This window comes from Bos indicus x Bos taurus, chromosome X (assembly GCF_003369695.1).
Source record: "Bos indicus x Bos taurus breed Angus x Brahman F1 hybrid chromosome X, Bos_hybrid_MaternalHap_v2.0, whole genome shotgun sequence".
NCBI lineage: Eukaryota > Metazoa > Chordata > Mammalia > Artiodactyla > Bovidae > Bos > Bos indicus x Bos taurus.
Window position 1 is genome coordinate 54,328,510 of NC_040105.1, and position 23,297 is coordinate 54,351,806.

Below are 23,297 nucleotides of genomic sequence, written 5' to 3' on the forward strand. Positions count from 1 at the left end.
GTTTTTTTGAAGTGTGAAGGGCGGGGGGTGGGGGGGAGAAACTGCCGAGCGATTCTGCGGAGCAACACTGCCACCTGCAGGCCACAGAAACTACAACGGCGCAAGCCCGGAAGAAAATCCAGAGTTTCTGCTGGGTTTTCGCGCAGACGATTGGACAGAGCCCATGACAAAGTCAAGGAGGATGCCCCTGAGGACCTCCTGAGGGAAAGGAAGGGCACCTCTCGAAGAGGCTCGGCAAAACCACCCGTGCACCGCGGGCTCCCCTCAAGGGGTCCGCAGAACCATAGCAACACGGGCAGGAAGTTGGGACTTCAGGGAGGAGCCGGAGCTTGGTGGGCGGGGCTGGACGCCGATTGGCTGGTTCTGGGCCGGCGCGCAGGAGCCCAGTGAGGCCCTTGCCAGTCTCCTGGCCCCGGTTGGCTGGAAGATTTCTCCCGGACCGCGTTTTGAACTCTCTGCTGAAGAACCTGACCGGTGACGTCTGGGTCCAGTCGCTCATGCCGAAGCCCCCCACGAGCGGGACCGGTACAAGTCCCCTGTCCATTCTCCTCCCGCCCACCCCGGCCTGTGAACGCGTTACTCCCGTGATACACTCACTCTTCTCCTCTCAGCCCTCACTCTTCTGATCCGTCCTCAGTGCCCACGAGGCTCACCCGAGACTCTGTCCTTAGCGATGTTCCCCTCCGCCCCACCCGAGCATCCCTCTGCCCACGGTCCCGCTCCGGGCATCAGGAAAGACCGCGCCCCTCACGGTGTCCTGTTTCCAGCGTTCCTCCCTGTCATCACCCTCAACGTGCTGTCATGTCCGCCGGTTCCCTCGCACTAGTGCCAGTGCACTGATAACCACAGCCTCCTGGAGACCCAACTTACCAACCACATATCCTGCCACACCATCCGCCAGGCCCTACAAACACACCTCTTGTGCGGCTTGCACCCTCCTGCCTACTCACTCCCTGCCTGTGTCTGAGCACCTGAGCATCAAGGAGAAAACTTTACAACTTTACAGAAGTGTTTTATCTTGAATCCATGGCGGGAGTAGACCGCTATTCAGTTTCACGGTCACCTAGCTATACTCCTACACTACACACTAGTAACCTTCCTCCATTCTAATGACCACCAGCCCCACCAACCAATCATTCGTGGAGAATACCTAAGCAATCCCGTGGGATTTCTCAAGTTTCCCAGTCCCGATCTGCATGTTTCTGCCCTGGCACTCTGCTGCCCATCTCCGGGCCTGCTCTGGACTGCACCCAGCCCCTCACTTCTGCCTGGGAATCCCATGCCTTGCACCTTCTCAGGGACTTTGCACCTGCAGTTATCACTCCTCTCTCCCAAACCAGCACCTGCTCTCTCTGCATCGCAGCATTCCTCAGCAAAGGGGGAAACCCACCATCTTCCACCAGCCTATTCTGCAGCTACTGGCACATTACCGGTTGCCCTTCAAAGCAAAACTGCTTCAAATTCTGCTGAGATATTCTCTCCTCAGCCCCCTTCCATGGAGCTTTTATCCCAGTCACTCCATTGTAAGTGGTCTCATCATGAACATCATTAATATCCATACTTCCTGATCCCACAGACACTCTTCAGTGCTCATCTAAGCCAACATCTCAGGCACCTTTGGCGTATTTGACTCTTGTGTTCTTTATCACTCTGTTTTTATATTTCAGGGGCGTGGGGCTTATGTGACACCCGAGTCTCCTAACCGTACTCAACAAGATACACATTCTACAGTATGCTCTTTTTGACCTGGATACTGTATGGGAAGTCTTGGTCAAATGAAAGACAAGCCAAAGCAAGGAGCGTCCCAGTCACAGGGGGGAATGGCCCACAGAGGCAGTGGCAGGCAGAGGTGAGAGAGCTCAGACAAGGGAGGTGTGACAAGAACCAGGGACGGGAGGATTCCACCCCATTCACACTTGGGACTCACAGGGGCACACTGTACAATGACGCAATGGAGTCTTTGGGCAGAACCGTGTTGGCAGTTTAGGAATTTCATTCTCTGGAGCTGATCATGGTTCCTGCTGTGGTGCAGGTGATATCCAAGGGAGGGATCTGCATCACCTGAGGCAGAAATGTGGAAAGGGACTGAGTCCAGAAGAAGCTTAAGCAGACAATGGGCTAGGGCACCTTGCAGCTGAGGCTGAGGAGTAAACATGCCTGCCCGGGGATGGGCTGGCCAATGAGACCCAGATTCAGAGAGGTCTGCAGATGCCAGCAGGGTGGCTGAGGCTCAGTCAGCCAGGGAGCCCCATGTCCACAGCAAGAGGAGGGAGACAAAAATGCAAGTTTCACCAGCCCCACCCGTGGGTGGTGCAGGTCAGCATCACCAGCTGGATCCAGGAGAGGGAGTCATCTTTCCCTCAGGGACCGCTGAGGCCACTGTGAGGAACAAAGGTGTGCCATGTTATAGACTCCCCCTCCCACATCACTGAGAGCCTTGTTAAGTGACACATACCCCTGCTTCATCGCTGAAGGAAGTAGAGAACATTTTCACCAGAACAAACTGAGCATTTGTATCTGTGGATATTCAGTTGGTTGCATGCATCACACATTCCAGGTTAGAAGTAAATTCACTGGGAGTTTTCCCCTTTTTAACCAGTATGAAGGGTGAACACCAATGATGAAGATCAGATCAGCCAGGGAGAACAAATAGAGCAAAGTGCCCATGGAGTCTGAGGAGTATACACTGAGACTGTGATCTCGGCAACCTCCGCCCCCCCCACCCCCACCCTTCACCACCACCACTACCCCGGCTCTTCCTGTGACCATGGGTCGCAGAGGCAGAGTGGGGCTCAGAGGGAGCGGAAGGAAGTCTTCGTGGAACTCCACTGCTGCTTTGAAACCACCACACTCCCCCCTCCTCAACTTGAAGACTCACCTGTGAGGATCATTCCAATTCTCCACTCTGTCTTCTAGTCAACGTCCTGATGATTCTTAGGAATTTTTGGGACTTGCATCCTGGTCGTTTCAGTTTGGGGAACAGAAAATAGCATACTCTGCAAGCACACAGCCCCCTACTTCCAATCTCCTGCCTCTCTGATTCCTTTCAAGCCATGCTTCTTGAAAGTGTATACTCCAGGAGCATCCTTACCTGGTTACCTCTCTCGATTCCTCCTCCATATGCCCATCCACAGAATATCCCCATCCACAGAATATCCCCTTGCTAATGTCTCCCAAGAGCTCCATGGGCCAAACCATGGTACCCAGTGCTGTATTGGCCACAGACACATTCCGTGTTCAAAAACACTTTCCTTGGTCAGAGTCTGTGACAGCAGCCCATCCTGTCTTGCCCCCGACTGAGAGAGGTCTGTCCATTTACTTTGATCCCCTCCTAAATCTTGGTTTTGTTTTCCTCTGGTTTCCAACCTCTGTCGGGTGCTCTTTCATTCTTTACATGATCCTTGGGTGACCACGTCACCCCCTAGAGCTTTTACCCATCTGACTTGTTTTCCTCAGCATCCCTCTGTATGCTGATGGCTTGTCCTATCAGTAAATCTACCTAGGACATCTCAGCGGGGCCCCAGATCCCCCACAGGCCGAGACGTATGGGGCATCTGCACTCAGATGTCCCAGAAGCCCTGCAGGCCTGCCAGTAGCCCCAGGCCAACGTTTCCTGTCTCATGGATGGGCACTGCCATCCACCCAGTTCCTTAAACCACAATCCCGGGCATGCTGCTGGGTGTGATCTTCACTGTGCCATGACTCCCCTGGAGCTGCTCTCGAAAAGGCTGACGCAAGATCTTCCTGTTGCCGCAGGTGGGGATCTGTTCCTCTGAGGGTCCTGTTCCTTCAGACACGCTCTGAAGGTGTCCTGAGCACAGGCCACCACCCTCTTTTGGATTTCCGAGGGAACCCGGGCACTATAATGCACCTGAGAGGTTGAAAGCCCTGTCTTCACCAATACGACGAGTCTGGACACAGCAGTGCAAGCCCATCATTGGGAAACGTGCCAAAGAATATCCAGAAGAGATCCCTAAAGGAGAACATTTCTGGAGGTGGGTCTTCATGGGTGTGCACCAAACAAGGGATTCCTTAACTGTATTTTTCTAATAACCATCCTGTTCCAATTTGGTCTTCATCTGAGCACAGGAGTTAATTTGATATCACAGGAAACAGTTTAAAACAGCAACTGAGCACAGACAGCAGATACGCGGACAGCCGATCCTTCTACATTAACATCAACAGCTACAGTTCTCAGCCATCCTTAATCTTCGAAGCACTATGCTGATCTGTCACATGAAGTTATCTCCACAGTGTTTTAGAAATGTATTCAGCTAACTAGGCACAAGGGATCCTGACAAGAACTAAAACGTACTGAGTTTCACTAACAACAGCAGGGTTTTATGGATTCAGGAACACGAAGCAGAGCAAGCACAAGGTCAGTTTTCAAAAAGTGTCAATTTGGGCAAGTCGTCCCTTTCCTCAGCCTAAGATACCTGTCAAGCATAGCGGGTCATGATGAAAGCCTGGTTTCCTTGTAGAGAGGAGTCCCACATTTTTGATTTTTGATTTCCTTCTGTAAGAATGGGTTCTGTTTTCACAGCTGCAACCTCGGTTTTCATAAGAGAACATTTTTAGATAATACTCAGGCCAGGGCCACATTCCAGATATACTACTTCAGACTCTTTGGGGATGTCTTGCCAGCATCGGCTCTTCTAAAGCCTCTCCAGGGGAGATATGATGCACAGTTTAGGTTGAGAAGCACCATCCCATGATGCTTCACCCATCCTGGTTTTTCATAGAATCCTGAACTGAAGAGCTACTAATGAAATTTTTAAAAAATTGTAATTATGTGTCTTCTCTTCTGAGAGGGATTTTTGATGTACTTATTCACAGCCATATTTAGAACAATTTTAATGCTTCAGTGGTGTGTCATGCCCCCAAGTCCCCTTTGTTACCAGACACTCAGGCAGGTGGAGGGGAGGGAATGCACCTCAGTCCTGGCCGCAGAAGGAGGATGGATGGAGTTCCACTGTCTTTGTTGCTGTTCTGCTGAGCATCCCTCTGGGTTGCTGAGCTCAGGCAGGGGGCCTCACACCAGGCTACAGGTATTCCTGTGACCAGAGGTTGGAGGTAAGGGCTAAGATCCATTACCAAGGAAATGGAACCTGGGCCCATGTGTTTTGAGAAGAATGGAAAAACAGCTAAGTAGAATTTCAGATGCAGGGTAGGTTCTGGGAGCCTGTCCAGATCCATTGACTTGTGGTCAGATAATGAGCCCCTGTACATGAACACAGAGACACACTAGACGTGTGCTCACTCGGGATTCCGTCCTGACTTGCACAGCAACTGTCTCTGGAGGGAGCATCTAGCATGTGAGGAGGAGGCCGGACCCAGGACGTGGAAGCAGCAGCGACACTCCTCGTTGTTGCAAAAGCAATGACATCTTTCCCCACATGTCTCATTTGTATCTGCATTACCTTCCTAAACTGCTTTACTGAGGTATAGTTACACACCACAAATCACAGTCATTACTTCCAGGGCAGTGACTTTTAGTAACTTCACACAGTGGTGCAACCACCACCACAGTGCCAGCACCACAAAACGGCAGTCAGTCCCCAGTAGGACCTGCAGGCCCAGGCATCCTCTCATCTAATTTCTGTCTCTGTAGATGTGCCCTTTCTGGACATTTCATATATATGGACTCCTGCAAGAAGTGGCCTTTTGTGTTTGGGTTCTTTCACTTAGCATGAGGCTTTGGAGGCTCACCCATGTGGCAGCAGAAAGCAGAAGTTCATCACTTTTCATCCATCAATGCTTTTCCACTGTATGGGTAAACAAATTGTTTACCATTCTCCAGCTGACAGACTTTTAGGGTGCCTCATTATTTGGGAGATTTAAAACAGTGCTGCTGTGAAAGACATGTAAGGATAAGTATTTGTGTGGACATAGGTTTCATTTCTTTCTTTCTTATTTCTCCACGATTTCATTTCTAGTTTTGCCCCTTGCACAGGCTAGACCCTTTGGTCAGTGTGGAATATAGATGGTTGAAGCAGACCTCCTATCCTTGGTCTGGATCTCAAGAGGCAAGCATTCACTCAAACACTACTAGATGTGATGTGACGAGAGCTGGATGCTTCTTGGGGATGTTCTTTAGCACAGTGATGATGATCCCTTCTATCCAGAGTTGATTGACCATGTTTATTGATTTAGTTACTTACTTATTTATCGCAAACGGGTCTTGAATTGTGTCAAATCCTTTTTCTTTGTCTATCAAGATGACAGGTGGTTTCTGTCCTTCATTATATTAATACTAATACCCTGTTTCCCATAACTGAAGTTGAGTGTTGATCCAATATTGCAATCCTGGGAAAGATCTCGCACAGCCCTTTGCAAATGTTTTTCGATTTGGTTTGCTGATACTGTGTTGAGGGTGTATGCATTGGTATTCATGATAGATATGGGTCTGTAGCTTTCTGATGATATCAAGTCTAGATTTGGTAGTGGGGTAATATTGGTCTTACAGGATGAGTTAGGAAATGTTCCCTCCTCTCTCCTGTCTGTTCAGGAAAGATCTGTGAGGGATGGGTGTTATTTCTTCTTTAAACATTTGATAGATTTCACTGATGAAACCAGGAGGCCCAGGACTTCCTTTTGTGGGAAGGTCTTTAAATGAATGGTTCCATATCGTTGCTTGCTACAGGTACATTCAGATTTGTTATTTGGCCACTGCATTTAAGCCAACTCCCATCCAGTATTCTCTGGCCTACTCTTTTCTATGGCTCAGTCTCTGGCCTAAAATTTGACATGCTGAACATCTCTGCACATCACAGGATTCTGTCTCCTACTCTGTAACAGGGGAGAGTATGCTGTCTCAGAAGTGAACCCCTGATCACTAACACCCAATAGGCAGGTTGGGGATACAGACTTTGAGGTAGGGATGGGGTGGCACTGCTGATACCCTCATTGACACCCAACCATCCATTCTCCGGGTGCCCTCATGGTGGCTGTGTGTCATTCTTCAATTGGGACTGGCATAGCAAGAACCCAGAGTACCCTGTCCCCTTCCCTGCCATGTCCACTTCACCCTACCCTGATCCTTGTCAGTCCTCTCATTTCCTAGCAGCACAGCCCCACGGGGGATTAATGATGCACTGGCCACCACATCTAAGGGTGTCAGATTTCCTCTCTGCTTAATGACTCAACTCTTCAGGGCAGGGACTGGCCATGCAATTTCCCTTTACCTCCCCATCTCAATAGCCAGCCTGGCACGGCATGATGGGTATGTAACAGATATAGTGAAAACCTTCATGATTGGCTAAATGAGGGACTGTGGTTGGCACAATCGACTTGGGTTGGCTGCTGGAATGAGCCTTTCCCATTCCTACCCTGGGGAACTTGTGCACTCATATGGCCTATTAGTCTATGACAAAGGAGCCAAGAACATACATCAGGGAAAATGCTGTCTCTTCAGTAAATAATTTTGGGAAAACTGGACCCCTTTCTTACACAGCATTCACAAATAAATGACAACAACAAAAGATTAAAGATTGAATTATTAGACCTTAAACCATAAAACTCCTAGAAGAAAACAAAGCCAGTATGCTCTTTGACATCAGTCTTAGCAGATTTTTTTTTTTTTTGACATGTCTCCTTAGGAAATAGCAACAAAAACCAAAATAAACCAATGGGAGTTCATCAAACGAAAAAGCTTTTACACAGCAAGGGAAACTGTCAACAAAACAGAAAGGCAACCTGCTGAGAGGGAGAAGATATGAACAAGTGATACATACATCCGAAAAGAGGTAGATTTTCAAAATAGCTAAAGGATTCACAGAATGTATTATGAAAAAAACATAAAACCCGATTTTAAAATGAGGCAAGCACTGAATAGACATTTCTCCAAAGAAGAGATACAGATGGCCAATAGACATATGAAAAGATGCTCAACAATTCCTCATCAGGTATTAGAAAATCAAGACCTCAATGAAGTACTTCCTCATACCTGACAAGTAGCTATTATCAAAAAGACAACAAGTAAGAAATGTTAGTGAGGATGTAGAGAAAAGGAAACCCTCATGCGGTGTTGGTAGGAATGTACATCGGTGCAGCCACTATGAAGACAATGAAGGTTTCTTCAAAAACTGAAAACCAGAACTACGATATGATCCAGCAGTTCAACTTCTTGGTGTTTTTCTGAAGAATAGAAGAAACATTAGTCACAAAAGATATATGTGCTTCTCTGTTCACTGCAGCACTATTTACAATAGCCAATATATGGAAGGAATCTCAGTGCCCATCAATAGGTGAATCAATAAGGAAGAAATCACACACACTCACACACACACACACAATGGAATATTACTCAGCAGTAAAAAAGAATAAAATCTTGTCATTGTTGACAACATGGATAGACCAGAGGGTATGATTCCAAGTAAAACTAGGCACACAGAGAAAGACAAATACCACACAGTTTTATTTACATGTGGAACCTCAGAAATAAAATAATAGAACATGGGAAACAAGACAGAAATAGATTCAGAGACACAGAGAACAAACTGGTGGTTACCAGAGGAGGAGGGAATGGGGAGATGTGTAAAACAGGGAAGGGATTAGGAGATACAAACTTCCAGTTATAAAATAAGTCACGGGAATGGAATGTACATACGGGGAATATAGTCAATAATCTCGTAAGAAATCTCTGTGGTGATACATGGTAACCAAACTTATCCTAGTAATTAATTTCATAATGTTTAAATATATGCAATCACTTTGTTGTGCACTTGAAACTAATATAATATCATATGTCAACTTTGTGCCTCCCCAGTGACTCAGCAGTAAAGAATCCTTCTGCAAATGTGGAGCTGCAGGACTTGTGGGTTTGATTCCTGGGTTGGGAAGATCCCCTGGAGGAGGGCATGGCAACCCACTCCAGCATGCTCGCCTAGAGAATCCCATGGACAGAGGAGCCTGGCAGGGTACAGTCATGTGGTCGCAAAGAGTTGGACATGACTGAAGTGACCTAGCATGCACACATGCATGGCAACTTTACTGAAGAAATAAAGAATGTGGGCTCTGAATGGAGGATGCTGAGGTTTGTGGGTCACATTTCCTCTGATGGCCTATATGACTCGGAGCAATCCCCCTAACTTCTCTGTTCTCTGCCTTCTCATTTCATCAATTAGGATTGAACTCTTCCAAAATGATGGGTCTGTGAAGGAGGATTAAAGTGACAGAGAGAAATACATTGAATGTTATCTTATACCTGGTAAAGGAGGAAGAAACTTGAAATGCCACGTTACCCCTGCTAAACGTACCCACAGTGACTAAATTCAGGACTCTGAGTTTCAAGAAGATAAGCCCTGCTTGACTCACCTTCTCCCTTAGAGCTGGGAGACAAGTCTTGCAAGATTAGTTGAGTTCTCTGATGAGATCACAAGTTCAGACTCCAATAAATTTACCTGTTCTCAAACGACTCTGTCTGCAGAAGACTTGAGGATTTCTGCAGGAACATAGCTCTGGGGACTAGCTGAGAGTACAGAATGACAGACAGCAGAATTCGTTTTCATTTCTGAAGAATCTAATGGGCACTTGCTAGGTACACAACATTGAGCTCTCATCGTGGGAAGGAAAAGTAGATTTCATCACTCATGTCTCCTGTAATGAAAAAGGAAGCTATTATTTGAGAATCACAGATCTGAGAAAGGTCTTATATTCAGAATATGTAAGGAATTTTAAAACTTCCAAGGACAAAATGTAGTGAAGGAAGACATCCTTTTGCCAGGGACTGGGGTGTGGAAGGGGAAACCAGAAAGGGGCAGAGCCTGGGCGTTTTCAGGGTGATAGACGTGGCCTGTGTCCTGGTCATGGTGGTGGTCACTGGAATCTCTCCGTTGGTCAGAGCTCAGAGAGCTGCACACTCAAAGACAACCAGGCCAGGACTTCCCTGGTTGTCCAGTTAAGTGTCTGCCTGCCATATAAAACTAATACACAGAAATCCCTTGCATTCCTATACACTAACAATGAAAAATCAGAAAGAGAAATTAAGGAAACAATCCCACTCACCATTGCAACAGAAAGGATAAAATACTTAGGAGTAAATTTACTTAAATAAACAAAAGACCTGTATACAGAAAACTATAAAAACCTGATGAAAGAAATAAAACATGACACAAATGGAGAAATGTACCATGTTCTTGGATTGGAAGAGTCAATGTAGTGAAAATGACTCAACTACCCAAAGCAGTCTATAGATTCAACACAATCCTGAGTGAACTGCGAACAGTAATTTTTCACAGAACTGGAACAAATAATTTCACAGTTTGTATGGAAAAACAAAAGACCCCCAAATAACCAAAGCAATCTTGAGAAAGAAGGCAGAAGCTGGAAGAATCAATCTTCCTGACTTCAGACTACGCTACAAAGCTCCAGTTATCAAGATAGTATGGTACTAGCACAAAGAAATATAGATCAATGGAATAAAACCGAAAGTTTAAGGATAAATGTCCATACCTATGGACATCTTATCTTTGACAAAGGAGACACAAATATACAATGTAGAAAACATAGTCTCTTCAACACATGATGCTAGGAAAACTGGTCAACTACGTGTAAAAGAATGAAACTGGAACACATTCTAACACCATACACAAAAATAAACTCAAAAGGACTAAAGACCTAGATGTAAAACCAGAAACTATAAACTGTTAAGAGGAAGACATAGGCAGAAACTCTCTGACATAAACCACAGCAAGATTCTCTATGATCCACCTCCCAGGGTAATGGAAATAAATACAAAAATAAACAAATAGGACCTAATTAAACTTAAAAGCTTTTGCACAATTAAAGAAGCTATAAGCAAGGTGAAACGACAGCCCTCAGAATGGGAGAGTTCAGTTCAGTCACTCAGTCGTGTCTGACTCTTTGTGACCCCATGGACTGCAGCACGCCAGGCTTCCCTGTCCATCTCCAACTCCTGGAGTGTACTCAAACTCACATCCATTGAGTCAGTAATGCCATCCAACCATCTCATCCTCTGTCATCCCCTTCTCCTCCCACCTTCAATCTTTTCCAGCATCAGGGTCCTTTCTAGTGAGTCACTTCTTCACATCAGGTGGCCAAAGCACTGGAGTTTCAGCTTCAGCATCAGTCCTCCAATGAATACTCAGGACTGCTTTCCTTTAGGATAGACTGGATGGATGTCCTTGCAGTCCAAGGGACTCTCAAGAGTCTTCTCCAACACCAAAGTTCAAAAGCATCAATTCTTTAGTGCTCAGCTTTCTTTATAGTCCAACTCTCACAACCATACATACTGGGAAAACCATAGCTTTGACTAGATGGCCCTTTGTTGGCAAAGTAATGTCTCTGCTTTTTAATATGCTGTCTAGGTTGGTCATAGCTTTTCTTCCAAGGAGCAAGTGTCTTTTAATTTCATGTAGTCACCACCTGCAGTGATTTTGGAGCCCCCCCCCCCAAAATAAAGACTGTCACTGTTTCCATTGTTTCTCCATCTATTTGCCATGAAGTGATGGGACCAGATGCCATGATCTTAGTTTTCTGAGTGTTGAGCTTTAAGCCAACTTTTTCACCCTCCTCTTTCATCAAGAGGCTCTTTAGTTCTTTGTCGCTTTCTGCCATAAGGGTGGTGTCATCTGCGTATCTGAAGTTATTGATATTTCTCCCAGCAATCTTGATTCCAGCTTGTGCTTCATCCAGCCTAGCGTTTTGCATGATGTCCTCTGCATATAAGTTAAATAAGCAGGGTGACAATATGTAGCCTTGTTGTACTCCTTTCCCGATTTGGAACCAGTCTGTTGTTCCATGTCCAGTACTAACTGTTGCTTCTTGACCTGCATACAGCTTTCTCAGGAGGCAGGTCAGGTAGTCTGGTATTCCCATCTGCTAAAGAATTTTCCACTATTTGCTGTGATCCACACAGTCAAAGGCTTTGGCGTAGTCAAAAAAGCATAAGTAGATGTTTTCCTGGAACTCTCTTGCTTTTTTGATGATCCAATGCATGTTGGCAATTTGATCTTTGGTTCCTCTGCCTTCCCTAAATCTGGCTTGAACATCTGGAAGTTCACGGTTCATGTACTGTTGAAGCCTGGCTTGGAGAATTTTGAGAATTACTTTGCTAGCATGGGAGATGAGTGCAATTGTGCGGTAGTTTGAACATTTTTTGGCATTGCCTTCCTCAGAATGGGAAAAAATAATAGCAAAAGAAACAACTGACAAGGAATTATTCTCCAAAATATACAAGAAGTTCATGCAGCTCAATACCAGAAAAACGAACAACCCAATCAAAAAGTGGACAAGAGACCTAAACACACATTTCTCCAAAGACGGGTAATAAACACATGAAAAGATGCTCAACATCACTCATTATTAGAAAAATGCAAATCAAAACCACAATGAGGGATCATCTCTCATGGGTCACAATGGCCATCATCAAAATGTCTACAAACAATAAATGCTGGAGAGAGTGGGGAGAAAAGGGAACGTTCTTCCACTGTTGGTGGCAATGCAAACTGGTACAGCCACTATGGAGAACAGTGTGAAGATTTCTTGAAAAACTGGGAATAGAGCTGCCACATCAATCCCACTGCTGGGCATACATCCCAAGGAAACAAGAACTGAAAGAGACACATGTACCCCAATGTTCACTGCAGCACTATTTACAATAGCTAGGACATGGAAGAAACCTAGATGTCCATCGGCAGATGAATGGATAAGGAAGTTTTGGTCATATACACAATGGAATATTACTCAGCTATAAAATAAATACATTTGAATCAGTTCTAATGAGGTGGATGAACCTGGAGTCTGTTATACAGAGAGAAGTAAGTCAGAAAGAGAAAGACAAACACTTATATTAACGCATATATATGGATTTTAGAAAGACGGTAGCAACAATTCTACATGCAGGGCAGCAAAGGGGACAGAGACTTATAGAACAATTTTCAATTCAGTGAAAGAAGGCGAGGGTGGGATGATTTGAGGAATAGCATTGAAACATGCACATTACTATATGTAAAATAGATGACCAGTGCAAGTTCAATGCATGAAGCAGGGCACACAAAGCCAGTGCTCTGGGACAACCCAGAGGGACAGGGTAGGGAGGGAGGTGGGGGGGTTCAGAATTGGGAGGACACATGTATAGCTGTGGCTGGTTAGTGTTGATGCATGGCAAAAACCATCATAATATTGCAAAGTGATTATTCTCCAATTAAAATAATGATTTTAAAAAAAAGAATCCACCTGCCAATGCAACAGGCAGGGGTTCAATCCCTAGTCCAGGAAGATTCCGCATGCCACAGGGAAACTAAGCCTCTGTGTCACAACTACTGAACCCACCTGCTGCAACTATTGAAGCCCCCGAGCCTACAGCCCATGCTCCGCAACAAGAGAAGTCTCTGAGATGAGAAGCCCGTGCACCGCCACTAGAGAGTAGTCCTCCTTCTCCACAGCTAGAGAAAGCCCTCATGCAGCAACACGAGCAAGACTCAGTGCAGCCACCAATAAATAAATAATAAGAAAGAAAACCAAGCCGATCTTACTGTATGTTCACTTGAAAAATCCAATGGTAGATATTGAAGTAGGTGCTTCTCTATATATTCTTTGAATAATCATATCTTGGGTGAAGTTAACAAAAAGTACATCACAGGCTATATTAAAACTTTAGATCAGCTTCCCAGGCACTGCTCTTTTCTAGAGAGCTAATTTTCTCAGAGAACTGTTACTTAGGAACTTTAGTAACTGGAACTGTGGCCTCCAGCACATTCAAGGGCAGGAAACAAAACACATTAGGAAGACACGGTTCAAATCCTATCAGTTACCTGTGACCACAGGCTAGGATGAACACATATCCCAGAAAGAGCCTCTTCACATTTCAGCAAGTGAAACCTGTATTTCAATCACACAGTTCAGTTCTTTAGGGCCACTGCTGTCTCCTTTATACACTTAGTGTGAAACATTTGGAAAATGACCTTAACCCAATTCATTCCCAACCACTTTTCACATGTCACAAGGTGTGTCTCATGATAATATTTCTTCACGTGGGAATCCAGTCCTCAGATAAAGAATTCACACACAGGCCTTGTGAAGAAATACTAAGATTTTAGAAACTGACCCACAAGTAACCCACGGTTCATCATTCTTTTCTCTCTTCTCCCTCCATCCATTCTGAGAAATGAATATTTTGGCATGCTATCTGATTTGCCCACCAAGTTTCTCATACCACACACATGATGTTGTTACTAGTGAGCCTGGCATTATCACCAGCTGGCCCAATTGAAGTCCGCTACCTGGAGGCAGGGAGGTGGCTGGGGCAATAAATTCATCATCTCATTTCCTTCATGACCCCAGCCCATTTCATTCCCTGCAGTCACTTGGCCCAAATGAATCAAGATCTTCTGCTTCAATCACCACTGCCTTGTTTCCTTCATTATCTCATGTGGCTTCTGAGGCCAGGGAACAGATTTTACTTGAGATGAGGAAAGCTAGAGGGACAGCCCATTGGCCAGAGATTCTGTTTAGGAGGTGATGTCTCTCAGCGTGCAGCTTCCCCACTGTGATGAATAAAGTAAAAGTCATCTTGGCTTGACTCTGGTGCCCCGTTGTTCAGATGTTAGCCACTAGATCATGGGCTAGGAAGGTACTTGTATCTGTGATTCACATTGTAATCTGTAGACTTTAAGGGAAGTGGATTACCCTGCATAACGGGGAGGGGAGGGGGGGCGGTTTCTCCATCCAATCAGTTGAAAAAGCTTAAGAGCAGGGACAGAGGCTTCCTGAGCATGAAACAATTTAGCCTCAAGACTACAGCCTGAGGAACCCTGCATGAGACTCAAAGTTGCTGGCCTGCCCTGAAGATTTGGGCCTCTAGACTGCAACCTGGATTTTCAGCCAGCTGACCTGCCCTAAAGATATCAGAACTGCCAGCACCCTTGAGCCCATGATCCAGTTCCCTAAAATAAGTCTCTCTCTATTGGCTGTGTTTCTCTGGAGAAGCCTGACTAATACACCCCCAGTATGTCACATCTTTCAGTCCAATCCAAAGACATTGACTGAGTCACCGTAGTATCCCAGACCAGGTGCTGTGGATTAAAGAGGCTGATAGATAGAGGACACAGCCATTTATTTAGTGCCTTCCCCCTGCCAAGTCATGGGCCCTAGCTGTTTTACATCTGTCATCTCTGGTAGGTCTCCCAATAAACCTCACCAACAGGTAGAGTTATTGCCATTTTACAGATAAGGAATTTGAGGCTGAAGGAGAGTGCCTGGGCTGGTAGGGCCTGCACTAGAACCCAGCTTGAGTGTAAACTGTGAACTGTGGGACAGAGGGAGATGACATGGGGAGAGGAGTTTGGGCACAGGTCCCAGAGAGTTTCCGTGCCATGGGGGAGTAGGGAAACATCACATCCTTGTTATTAGTCCTGGGCATGCCCTTGCAATAGAAGCAGCCCCAATCCATCTGAGGACAAAACTGCCAGGAACTGAATCATGCACGCAATAGAAGATGAAGTCCGTGAGTGGTTCCCAGTGGGAGATGTGTAACAGAAAAGCCAGCCTCCTGGTGAGGGTTCAATCAGCTGAGAGGGAAAAGCTCGAGGACTGTGGCTGAGAAAGAAGGAGCCTCTGGGGCTGGACACAGATGTGTAATGTGACCTGGAAGTGCTTCCTGAAGTTAGAGGGTAAGGCCTGACCTGCAACTTGCCCCGTGGCAGCTCAGTAGTTGTTATGACAGGAAACATGCCAGCACATCTCTACGAACCCCATTCCATATTCACAAATACAATGTGCTCAGTTCAAGTTGTTATTTAGAATAATTCACCCATTTTCAGGTGGGGATAGTATGGCACAGTGGGCCAATTTAATTTCTCAAGATGATATGATAACACGTGGCAGAATTGGGTTGAAAGAAAGGTTGTCTAGAATCAGAACTAGTGTCCTTACTTGCAACACCATATTGTTTCCTCATAAAAGGAAAAAAAAATAAAAAAGAGGGGAAAACGAAGGAAAAAGCATAAAAGGAGATCCACAATGCTTTCTGTATTGGGGCCTCCACCATGGACTGTGAGTGAAGAGGAAACTCTTCAAGGAGGCCTAATTTGAAAGGTAACTGACAATCACACAACATGAAGTCAGGAGACATGGTGGGCTCAGGCACAGTCTATATGTACAAGGTGAGCTGTGGGAGCATAAAGGAGGGCATTGGGGGAGGGTAAGGAGCAGAAGCAGTTTCAGAAGCAAGAAGAAGACTAGGAGAGAAGAGTGACAGAGCTCGTGTGGACTTGCCCAAGGACACTGATCAGCATGTTCAAACCGTCCATCCTGCTGATGGCAGCCTGAGTGGAAGCTACACCTCTCACCCTTGAAATAAAGTAGCCCAGCTCTCTGAGCTGTATTCATCCAACAAGTATCCCCCCAGTACCCACCTGGTCATCAATGCCCTCAGCATAGTGCTGAAATGCTGGGTTGATTGAAACACAAGCTGAAATCAAGATTCCCAGGAGACATATCAATAACCTCAGTAACGCAGATGACACCAGCCTTATGGCAGAAAGCGAAGAAGAACTAAAGAGCCTCTTGATGAAAGTGAAAGAGGAGAGTGAAAATGTTGGCTTAAAACTCAACATTCAGAAAACTAAAATCATGGCATCTGGTCCCATTACTTCATGGGAAATAGATGGGGAAACAATAGAAAGAGTAAGAAACTTTATTTTGTGGGGCTCCAAATGACTGTATATGGTGACTGCAGCCATGAAATTAAAAGATGCTTGCTCCTTGGAAGAAAAGCTATGACCAATCTACACAGCATACTAAAAAGCAGAAACAAAATCTGTCTAGTCAAAGCTATGGTTTTTCCGGTAGTCATGTATAGATGTGAGAGTTGGACTATAAAGAAAGCTGAGCACCGAAAAATTGATGTTTTTGAACTGTGGTGTTGGAGAAGACTCTGAGCGTCCCTTGGACTGCAAGGATATCCAACCAGTCCATCCTAAAGGAAATCAGTCCTGAATAGTCCCTGGAAGGACTGATGCCGAATCTGAAATTCCAATACTGTGGCCTCCTGATGGGAAGAACTGACTCATTGGAAAGGACCCTGATGCTGGGAAAGATTGAAGGTGGGAGGAGGAGGGGATGACAGAGGATGAGATGGTTGGATGGCATCACTGACTCGATGGACATGAGTTTGAGCAAGTTCTGGGAGCTGTTGATGGACATGGAACCCTGGTGTGCTGGAGTCCATAGAGTTGGAAGGAGTCGAACATGACTCAGCGACTGAACTGAACTGTACTGAAAGAGAGAGAGAAATAAGTCATATCCAACAGCAATCTGATACTGAAGCGGTGGGTCATCTGTGGGAAATAACTGTTTTGAGAGAGCACCGATCCTACTTGGCTAAAGAGGATTCTGGTCCTGTGACATTAAAGCACACTAACAGTCCTGAGAGATAGATGTCTCCCTTTGTCTGTGTGTCTGTCCCTCTCTCTACCCCTTGCTCTCACAGGTTCTTTATCAGGATCAGGTTCTCACCAGCAGGACGCCAATGCAGTGCCTCCCATCCTCAGCCCCGGTGAGAAGTTGGGAGCAGGGGGTGGGGGTCAACCTCCCAACCTCAGTATGTGTGGAATAGAAGGGAAAAGTCCACTGAGAGGAGGAGTCCTCCAGCATCCTATAGAGCCTACCCGCCCTTCAGGGGGGAGGCGTCTGTGGGCCTGGCTTTGAAGTCACAAAGACGGGACATTTGCCCCTCCCCTCCTCATACAAGGACCTACCTGGGTATTCCCTGGGTTGTAGTGGATTGAGAGGGAGCCGGAAGTGGCCTGAAGAAAAGTACGTTCCTTCCCAGGGACAGTGGCAGTAGGCCTGGGGGGATTTGGAGAAGAGAAGGTGCTGCCTGGCCCTCCCTGCTGCGTTCCCGGAGTGCCCTCCCAGGAGCTTGGAAGCTAGAAGGGACGATTGCTTCCGGAGTCACAGGAAGAGTTTCCCAGTACTGGAGATGACATTCACAGATGACACCTGGTGATGGTCGGCTCTTGGGTTTGGACAGCAGGGGTTTCTCTCTGATTGCCTGGTAATTTATGTTGTTACCTGTCTAAGTGAGGAGCAGCTCACATCACTTGAATTTTTTTTCTACCAATTGTTACCAGTACCACACTGGGAAAGAGTAAAAAGAAACTAATAAAGACTCTGACTTATTCTACTGATTGCAATTGGGAGAGCACCACAGATCTGAAGATCAGACTGTCAGCAAGGTGATTTGCATATTACTTCATTTCATAGAGAGTAGTAGAGAAGTTACAGTGGGGACGTTTGCAGGTGGGAAAAGATTTAGGGGGAAGTCTCGGCAACAGAATAAGAAATGGTTGTTTTTGTGACTAGCTAGTTTCAGAACTGACTTTTAATCTCCATTAAGAGTCATGAGAGAAAGAATAAGAAGTTGGATGGTCTGTGTCTGCCCTTTAGTGACAAGCAGGAAGGTTTGTGCTTGACCTTGTCGTAGTAACTTTAGACTTAGGACAAGCCTTACCAAAGTCAAAAGGGGAAGAGTGGTGCTTCGCATTAAGTCATTTTGAGAACAGGAAAGCCTGCAGAAATTTCTTTTCTGTGGGTTTTTTTAGGGCTAAGTGAAGTTGAACTTTGTCAGCACCATAAATATGAGCATCTTTCGCGCCTGTCCCAGTAGATAAGTCAGAGAGGTTCAAACTACCCCCCCCCCCTTTTTAATTGGATTATAATCACTTTAGAATGTTGTGTTAATTTCTGCTGTAGAACACTGGTGAATCAGCTATAAGTATACAAATATCCCCTCCCTCTTTAACCTCCCTTACTTCCCTAAAACCCACCCCTGTAGGTCATTATGGAGGAGGGAGCTAAGCTTCCTCTGCTATATAGTGACTTCCCACTAGCTATCTATTTTACACATGGTAATCTATGTATTTCAGTGCTACTCTCTCAATTGATTTCACCCTCTCCTCCAGCTGCTGTGTCCATAATTCTGTGGTCCATGTCTGAGTCTCTATTCTTGCCCTGCAAATAGGTGCATCAGTACCATTTTTCTAAATTTCACATATATGTGTTAATGTATGATACTTGTTTTTCTGATTTCTTTTACTCTGTATAAGTCTCTAGCTTCATCCAATTCACTAGAACTGACTCAAATTCATTCCCATTAATAACTGAGTAATATTCCATTGTATATATTATACTGTTGTAGGTACTACAACATCTTTATCCATTCATTGATGGACATCTTGGTTTCTTCCATGTGCTGGATATTGTAGATAGTGCTGCAAGGAACATTTGGGTACATGTGTCTTTCCGAATTATAGTTTTCTCAGGGTGTATGCCTGGTAGAGGGACTGCTGGTTCATATGGTAGTTTTATGGGCTTCCCTGGTAGCTCAGCTGGTAAAGAATCCGCCTGCAATGTGGGAGACTTCAGTTCAATTCCTGGGTCAGCAAGACCCACTGGAGAAGGGATAGGCTAGCCGCTCCAGTATTTACGGGCTTCCCTAGTGGCTCAGACAATAACGAATCCACCTGCAATGCAGGAGACCTGCTTCGATCTGGGTTGGCAAGATCCCCAGAGGAGGGCATGACAACCCACCTCTGTATTCTTGCCTGGAGAATCCCCACAGTCAGAGTACCCTGGTGGGCTACAGTCCCTGGGGTCGCAAACAATCTGACATGACTGAGCAACTAAGCACAGCACAGCACGTGGTAGTTTTATTCCTAGTTTTTAAAGCAATCTCCATACTGTTCTTCTTAGTGGCTGCATCAGTTTTCATTTTCAAAACAGTATAGGAGGATTCCCTTTTCTCCACATCTGCTCCAACATTTATTGTTTGTAGGTTTCTGAAGATGGCCATCTGACCAGTGTGAGGTGATACGTAATTGTGGTTCTGATTTGCATTTCTCTCACGATGAGTGATGTTGAGCATCTTTTCATGTGTTTGTTGACAGGTTCTGTTTTCACTCTGGAAGTAATTGACACTTGAACATCACTGTAGAGTTCTCAAAAGGTTTGTTTTTGTTTTTTCTTTGGTAATCAAATGAAGGCAGCAAAAAGGAGTCATTATCGCAGAATAGGATCATCATCCTCTTCAACTGAGGAAACTGAGTCACAGCAAGTGTAAGTAACCTGCCCAAGGTCACAGAAGGAATAAGCAGAGGGACCTTGATTCAAATCTAGGCATCTGTGGTTTCATCACCTCCAAGCTAGGCAGCCACAAAGTGATGGTTTCCAGATCTGCACATCAGGCTCAGTCCTCTCTTTCTGACTACAGACTTCCCTAGACAACTGACAGGTCTGTAGGGAAACTGCGCTCAACAAGTGCTAGGCAACTTCTGGGACACCGGAGATGCTTCCACAGGGAAGAGAAGTGTAAGACACACTGGGTCCCACAGGCCTTTACCTACCCCCTGAAGGGAGTCTGTTCCTGCAGACACACTCTGAAGATGTCCTGAGCACAGGCCGTCACCTTCTTTTGGACCTCCAAGAGAACCCGGGGACTGTAATATACCTCAGAGGTTGAAAGCACTGTCTTTAACAGCACAATGAGTCAGGACACAGCAGTGTAAGCCCATCATCGGGGGATGTGCCAAAAAATATCCAGAAGAGATCCCTAAAGGAGAACATTTCTGGAGGTGGGTTTTCATGGGTGTGCACCAAACAAGGGATTGCTTAACTGTATTTTTCCCAATAAAATCCTGTTCTTATTTGGTCTTCATCTGAGCATGGGAGTTAATTTGATAACGCAAGAAACAGTTTAAAACTGCAACTGAGCACAGGCAGCAGATATGCTGATAGCCGATCCTTCTACATCAACATCAACAGCTATAGTTCTCAGCCATCTTTAATCTTTGAAGCACTATGCTGATCTATGCATGAAGTTATCTCCACAGTGTTTTAGAAATGTATTCAGCTAACTAGGCACAAGGGATCCTGCCAAGAACTAAAACGTACTGAGTTTCACTAACAGCAGGGAGGCACTTTGTCATATCAGAGAGGCTTTGTAACCAACCCCCGCCCCCAGTTATGTCTCCACCAGTCTCACTCTCTTTATCAGATATAAGGAATTGAGAGGCAAACAGAGCCTCAGGAAGTGTTTTTAGTGGCTGCAGGACAGCTCTGGAGATGACCCAGCTGCCATGGTGGTCTGGAAAGAACAGGGAATGGAAGTCTGGCTGGCTCCACCTATGTTCAGATCTGTGCTCTTCTGCTCATGTGTGTGTAAACTGTGAATGATAAAACTGCCACCTCAAGAACCCTCCCCCAGCCTCCCGAGAATGTGCCCTGACCAGGGACCCACACCACATCACACTTCCAGACACTATGGCAGGGGTCAGATGTTCTCTTCTGTGTTCCCAGAGTTCTACAATTTAAATCCTGCCATCGCTTTTCTCACACAGCACGTGGCAGTCATCTGCTTGGAGGTTACAGTCCCCATCATCCCTAACCAATTCGCAGAGGTAGGAGGAGACATAATGTCTGATCCCTGCTTAGAACTACTTCCTCAGTGAATGAAGGACCGTGACTCAATGTAAATACTTGATCAATAAAGGGTAGCTCTTCTTGGACCAGTTACTTTTGTGTCAATATTGACACAGGAGAATAGAGTAAGCAGGACATCTGTGGAATCAGATTCTCTTCCTTTGGCCATGGAGGGTGGGGGGCGGAGGGGGGCGACTGCATCTTTCATATGACCCCTAATTCTGGAAACTCCTAATCAAAGAGGCTGCAAGTTTCATTACACACATGTGGGTCACTCTGTTGCCTCATAAGCCACAGTTCTAGCTTCACAGTGGAACTGGGGTCAAGATCCTGAGAGCACCAGTCAGGTCACTGAACGTTTCCCAAGAACCAGGTGGCAGTGTAGGCCCCGCAACTATGTGTCCAGATGATGGGCTGTTGAATGACCTCAGGCTGCTAGTGGAGTCTGTGACACTGTGCCTGGAGCACAGGCATCTATGGAGTCGGGGACATGGGCACAGGGAGGAAGCACATGTCGAGTCCAGGTGAGGCCGTCAGCCTCACTCAGAGCTGTCCCTCCTGCATCCTCCTCACTCCTTGCTTGCCCCGCCTCAACTGTGTCTGCTCTTTCCCCCTGTCCTGCCTCTGCCTCCCTTGAAGGCCTGGCACAGGCCTCTCCTTCAGCACCTATGACCCCTGCTTGTCCCTGTTGGTCCACTGACAGAGCAGATGCTCACCCACTGCCGTGTGATCTTGTCCCTGCTTTCCATTTGCTTCCGGTTGCCCCCGCCTCCTGGCTGTGTCTGCCCCCAGCATTTATCCCCATCGTTCCCTCTTCTGCAATATCCTGACCCCAGATGTATGCTGTGCTGTGCTGACTCCTTTCCCCCTTCATGTCTTTGTGAAAATATCACCTCCTCAATGAAGTCCACCTTGGTTGCTGTGGTCAATACTGTGATTGAAGCTCTCCCCCTTGTTGCCCACAGTACCAGTCCCTTACAGGATTTACATTTATCTGATCACAGTACGATCACCTTCTAACACACTGTATAATGTCCTGGGTTGTTATGGGGAGGGTTTACTTGGTGCCTCCTAGCCCTTCCCCTTCAGGGAGAGTCAAGTCCAGTGCAGGGATATCTGTGGGCTGGCCACTTGTATCCACCACAGAGAGCCAAGAAAACCCTTGATGAATATTTGCTGCCTGAAGCAATGTGCCTGCCTTCCTGCTAGACTGTGAGACCCCTGAGGGTCCTGTTCTTCTCGTCCTTGGGGCAGGCCCTCCCTCCACGCAGGGAGAGGGCCTCAAGTTGCGGGTGCCTCAGTTTCAGCCACACCTCCAGCCCAGCAGCTCTGTGACCTGGGACTCAGGAGTCACCTGGCTTCACTTCAAAGTGTAAACGCCTGTCTTTAAAGGAATGTAGGTATTTTCAATGTTTAGATTTTGGGCCTCATGTTTTTGGGCACCCACATTGAATATGAATTGTTGCAGCTTCTGAGACACAGCTTCCAAATTTTTTATGAATTTGGTTGTGCCAATGGGAAACAATATGAAACATCCTGAAATGTGAAGTCATGTGGGCCTTAGGAAGCATTACTATGAACAAAGGTAGGGGAGGTTATGGAATTCCAGCTACTTCAAATCCTAAAAGATGAGGCTGTTACTGTGCTGCACTCAATAGGCCAGGAGATTTGGAAAACTCAGCAGTGGCGACAGGACTGGAAAAGGTCAGTTTTCATTCCAATCCCAAAAAGGGCAATGCCAAGGAATGTTCAAACTACTGCACAATTGTGATCATTTCACATACTAGCAAGGTCATTCTCAAAATCCATCAAGCTAGGATTCAACAGTACGTGGATGGAGAAGTACCAGATGTACA